The following is a 6,479-nucleotide window of genomic DNA, read 5'->3' on the forward strand; positions in this document are numbered from 1 at the left end:
GAAACTCTGGGGGTGGAGCCCGGCAGTCTGTGTTTCAAGTCACCGTTGTGATCTTGATGATTGCTACAGCAACTCATTTAGTAAGCAAAATAGCTCCTAACGTATGTGTTTCAAATATTAGAGTTTGCTGCAAATACGTCTGTCGCCTAGTTCTAAATCCTTTGCTTCAAATGGTCAATATCTGTTTCAGAGAGGACAGGAAATCCCCACACAGGTCTCCTTGCTGTCCTGGACACTCCACCTTAGGGACTTTGCCCTGGCCATTCCCGCTGATGGGAGCACTGCCCCCTCCACCCCACCCCATACAGGACTTGGCTTAAATGTCATCATCTCAGCAAGGCCACCCTGTATCCCTGATTCCCCTTCACTTGCTCTCTGTTCCCAAAGTATTTTGCCCTTCTAAAGATCTATATAATTCACTTATTAGAGGGTTTTCTGTATGTCTGCCTTCAGTGGAAAGTAAGTTGCTGTCATGGCAGTCTGTAGTGCCCAGCACATAGTAGGTGTACACATAGACACACGCACGAATACATATATATGTATACATGCACATATGCATATATATGACACACATATGTGTGTGTGTGTGTGTGTGTGTGTGTGTGTGTGTATCTACACAGATATTTATAATGAATAAACGAGTCAGGCAAATTCCAGGATAAACCTTTGGTTGCACAGCCTTCATTTATTTTGTAAAGGCTCAAACGATGGGGGGCTACCTTTATAAACTGGAGAGAAGTTGCCATCTCCCATGGAGGACTCCAGTGTTGGTTCCCACGCTTCATCTTTCTGAAGATATCTGAATGGTTGATAACCTTGTTTTGCAACCAACATTCAGGAAAGAGTAAGTTGCTAGAACTGCACTATGAATCACTAATGAAGATGCTGGATGTAGAAATCTTGGCTGTCAGTTGAATGCACTACTGATCTGACAATACTTTCTTTCAAATAAAGTCTTCTCCCATGTTTAAAAATTGCACAACTATTAGAGGTAACTAAAATTTAATACTTTTGCTTCTAGTTTGAAGTAAGAAATGTAGAATTGTGCCAACAGCTGATGATCTCTTCTTGGCTGGTTCAGTGGGAGTGGTTTGGAAGCAAGGTTTCCAGTCTTTCATAACTAGTTTCTTTTTTATGATTTTCCTGGGAATTTGCGGTTCTAGATATTTTTCTATAAAACAGTTCTACACAGATAGCTTTAAGGTCATGACAAGTTAAAAATGAATGCTGACCATTAGAAAAGATCGTTGGATCATTGCTAGGTGTTTTCATGCAGTCGTCCCCATTTCCTCCACATGATCAAACCATATGAAGCAAAACTTGGAAACTGAGATATGATAGAAGACCAAGCTAAAAACTACAGGTTTGTCTTTCAGTGTGTGTGTGTTGCATGTGTTGGGGTGGGAGGTGGAGGGTGGGGGGAGGCTGAAAGAGACAAGGAAGGAGACAGGGAGGAGAGGGACCAATGAAATAACGTGTGGGAAAGTACCCTGCTAACTGCAAAGCACCAGAGCAGCAGTTCTGAAACTCTCTGGTCTCAGGACCTCATTACATTCTTACAAATTATTGCAGACCCCAAAGAGCCTTTGTTTATGGGGTAATATCTATATTATTTGCCAATATCAGAAATTAAAACAAAAATTACTAAAATATTTATTAGTTCATTGTCAATAACCTCCTTACAGGTTAACATAAGTAACATACTTTATGAAAAATATACTTTCCCAAAGCCAAAAAAAAAAAAAACCTGTGAAAAGAGTGGTGCTGTTTCACACTTTAGTGAGTCTCTTTAATGTCTGGCTTAATAGAAGACAACTGGATCCTAAAATCTGCCCCTGCATTAAGTTTGTTGCAATGTCATAGGTCCTGTGACCTCTGTAAAGCTTCACTGTACACCCGTGAGAATGAAAATGGAAAAGGCAAATTGCATCTTAGTATTATTATGAAAGTATTTTTGACCTCATGCATCCCTGAATGGGTTTCTCAGAGACCCCCAAGGACACACAGATCACACTTTGAGAATGACCGTACTAGTCAAATGTTATCAACTTATTTCCTATTTAGAGACAAATAAACTGAGACTCAGAGAGATGAAGTTCTATGATTTACCAAAGGTCACAGCAGGGAGTGGGAAGGCAGGCAGCAGAACTTAGGCTTTGTAACTTCTGATGAGTACTCTCAGCATTGGACTATATGTGTTTCCATGTGTGCAGAAGCTTCTGCCTCATCTGAGTTTTTCAGAGTAATAAGCACAATCACAAAATACAGTAGAGCTGAGTCAGTCAAGTATTCAACTTACACGGACTTGGGTCTATGCCCTCTGCTCATCCGCATCTCCACCATTGCAGAGAGAGAGCCTGATCAATTGCATGTACCATTTCATTGCAAAAGTACATGCCCTTGAGTGACCATGAGGTAGGGATGTGAATCCCCTGGTCCTTCACGAGGCTCATTGCAGTTCTCTTCAAGTATGAGCATTTTGACATCTTGAGTGGGATTCTGTAGATTAAGACATTTTTGACCGGTTGGTTCCGTTTGGTTTGGTAGAACGTGGCTTGTGTATGCAAGGAACAACAATTGAATGGGGGAACACCAGCTTTACCAAGTTTATTGAAGGCAGCACAGTCTCTAGCACTGCATGAGGAGTATTTGGTGGGCTATTTAAGGACTTCCAAGGGTAATTAATACTGGCCTTTTGCCATCTCTGAAACTTCACCCTCACTTAGGGGCCAGTTTTCTGACAGAGCTGAGTTCTACTGTGATAGCAGCAGGTGAGTGATAGGGAGGCTTGTGATGAGAGCAGAGGCGCCTGGGTGATGGGAGAATTCACTGACACAGGGGCAAGGGCACACTGCTCATCAGAAATACACAGCATTTCCACTGGGGCTTCTCAGCTTCGTCAGTGCCAATGCCTACTATTGAGTGTTCCACTCCACGATATACCAATATTTGTACTAAAATGGTTATCGCAAAAGTAATACATTCATTTGCTTAAAAAAACAAGTATGGAAGAGTAGAGAAGTATTACTCTGACTCCACCCCCATGACAGTCCATGCCCTAGAGGTAACATATCTGTTTCTCCCTTTAGTTCTTCTGATGGATTCCTTCCTAACTCGAATGCACTTACATCTTTATTTCTTGCTGTATCCCTTTTAAAAACACGAACTCCCACGAAGACTCACCTATATTCCTTCCACTTCATCTCCTAGCCTCCAAATGTGATTGATAAATTTATGTCATATTGTTATTGTATTTTCCATGCTTTGTTTTTAAATTGACTCTAAAACATAAAAATTAGTAAACAGTATTGAAAATACGATAGAACGTACAGAACCAAGAAGTGTGACTGAACCCAAAAGAACAAAATGTGATCCTGTGACACGAAATCTGTGCCACTTGAAGAATAATGTTTCAAGTGTGAAGATCAAGTGGACTCTCTGTTCCTTCTCTTCATCAACTGCTGAGAACCAAGACTCATTTTTGTTTCCTTTGTATGTGGATTATGACTTTGTATTTTTCCCACAGTTCCCAAGAAGAAAAAAAGAAAAGGAAAGGCATATGCAGCATCATACGATAAAACCCTTGTTAGTTCTTAGCTATACAGTTTCTGTAATGGAATCACTTTCTCTTTGAAGACACCGTGGCTTCTTCTGATTGTTGGCAGTTGCTTTCTAAATCGGCTCCACAATTGTTATCCTGGGATTTCTTTTCATTGCACTACTGGGTTATCATGGTTTCTTGGGTCCAACATTTTAACCATTTCTTGATCATTTGTTGTTTGGCTGGAGATACCCTTTAATAGTTGTTATTTTTTTTTTGGAAAGGCTATATAGGAAGTGAACTTCCTGAGTTCTTACATGTCTGAAAATGTTTATTTCACTCACACACTTAATTGGTCACATGGCTGGTATAGCAGCCACTACTGGATGTCACAACATTCATCTACTCCCACCCTGATACTTTTCGTAATAGAATCCTCCTCTGTACAGGTATTCTCCTTGTCCGTGTGTCCACAGGCGGGTGGTCTACCTATTACCCTTACAGTGATTGGTTTAGGAATAGACATGTTAAAATTCGGTAAATAAGTTTTCCAGGAGTTCTGAATAAAAGGCATTCCCATCTTCCTTTGGAGACTGTTATTTCTGACTGTGGTTCCCAGAACTACCGTGGATATCTTGTCACCATAGAGGAGCTAGCCTGAGCACAAAGCCAACAAGCTAAGGAGACTCTGCAAAATAACAGAAGAATCAGGAATCCTGATTATTATTTGTCATTATTAAGCTGATAAATTTACTAATGCTGGTGATGCCCCATCTCTGAATTTCAGAAAATGTGAGATAATATAGTCCCTTCTTATTTAAGCCACTGGGACAGCTTTCTGTTCCTTGCAGCCAAAAGAATCCTAATTAATACAGCTGGGTATAGAATTATTAGTTTACTTTCCCTTAAAACTTTGAAAGCATTATGCCATTGTCTACTGGTATCTACTGCATTGATTACTGAAGTAATATGTGAATCTACTTCCTATTTCCTTGTGAATAATGTAGTTTCTTCTGTTGCTGAAAGCTTTTATTCTTCTCTTTCGTACACCCAGGTAGGGAGCAGGCAGGTACATCTGGAACTCCACCACCTTCAAAGGAAGGAAGGCATTTAAATATATTTCCTTCCTAGTGGGAGATGACTTCCCTTTTTACCCTCTGGCTCTACCCCCAGGATTTCCTTTTTGTCTGCTGGGTCTACATCAGACATTATTCTGCATTGCTTCTTTGCCCCAGCTTCACACTTTTGGATGTCCCTTAGCAAATCATTCATAAGTTTGGAAAACCATTCTTAGAATTCAAATTGCTCTATACACATCTTAGAAAGGAAATAACTACTTAGCCAATGTATAACTTCATTCCCAGAGTATCGAAATTCATCATAATGTGTCTTGATCTGGATCTGTTCTCATTTATCCTGCTTGGCACTTAGTGGGCTCCTTTTGATTGAAGAATTTGATTCTTCCTTTAGCTCAGAGAAAAATTATTCCATTATTTCTTCATTTCTTTTGTATTATGCAAATATTGGACCTTCTCAAACTATTATATTGTCTTTTTACATATTTCTTAAATTTGCCATCTTTTCTAGTTTCTGAAAGATTTTCTCAATTTTATCTCATTTACTTATTTGGAATATATCATGCCCTTTTTTAAAAAGCAGACAAACAAACAACAAAAAAAAGAAAACAGGGTCTTATCTGTTGCCCAGGCTGGAGTACAATGGTGCCATCATAGCTCACTGCCTCAGCCTCCTGAGTAGCTGAGATTAGAGGCACATACCACCATGCCTGGCTAATTTTTTTTTCTTTTGGGACAGACAGGATCTCACTATATTGCCTAGGTTGGTCTCAAACTCCTGGCCTCAAGTAGTCCTTCTACATTGGTCTCCCAAAATGCTAGGATTACAGGCGTGAGCCACTGTGCCCAGCCATAATAACATGTTTTTCATAGCAGTGAGTCATTGTTTTATCTATGTAAAAATCTCTGAATTGTTTTTAATCTCTCCATATCCTCTCAAGTGACTTCTTGTTTGTTTATCTTGGTCTTTGTCTCCTATGTTGTTGATTTCCCTCAGATGTCTAGTGGTCCTTAGGAGATCCTTTACATTTGTTGTTGAAGGACTGTAGATTAGTATAGGTAGCTCATGTGTATTTCCTTTGTAGTTAGGCAGGCCTGTTTGCTCTGAATGTGAGGGCTGACTCTAGCCTTTGTGTGCAGAGATTCTTCTCTTTGGTACATGCAGGTAGGGAGCAAGCAAGTACATTTGGAACTCCACCACCTTCAAAGGAAAGTAGGGCACTTAAAAGTATTTCCCTCCTAGCTGGAGACAACTTTCCTTTCTACCCTCTGGCTCTACCCTCAGGATTTCCTTTTTATCTGCTGGGTCTACATCAGATATTACTTTGCAGTGCTTTCTTGCCCCAACTTTATACCTTTGGCTGTCCCTTAGCAAATCATTCATCAGCTCAGAAAACCATTCTTAGAATTCAAATTGCTCTACACACATCTTAGAAAGGAAAGAGTTACTTAACCAAAATGTCCCAAGGACATCTTTCTAGTTAACCACCCAGAGGAGGGATGTCTCTGCTCTTTAATTCATCTCACCCCACCTCCAAGGCTCAGCCAAGATCACTGTCTAAAGCTCACTCTTGTCCTCCATATGTGCCAATTCCTATCTTGGATCCTGTCTGAACAAGGTCTCCCACCTCTGACACAATTCTTCATCTAGTTCTAGTACATGGTTTCCCATTGAAATAACAAACTGCAAGCCCAAGCCCATCCAGCTTGTCTTGATGAAATATCTTTTCTACCCAGAGTACTGCCTCCTGTTTTCAGAGTTGTCACAAATTTATTTTGTTTTCTAGATGCCTTTAGCCACCATTTCAGAGGATTCCAAGAAGGCAGGGGAGGCAAATGAAAGTATTCAGTCTGTCATCTTG

Source organism: Mandrillus leucophaeus, unplaced genomic scaffold, assembly GCF_000951045.1.
Source record: "Mandrillus leucophaeus isolate KB7577 unplaced genomic scaffold, Mleu.le_1.0 Scaffold67, whole genome shotgun sequence".
Taxonomy (NCBI): Eukaryota; Metazoa; Chordata; class Mammalia; order Primates; family Cercopithecidae; genus Mandrillus; species Mandrillus leucophaeus.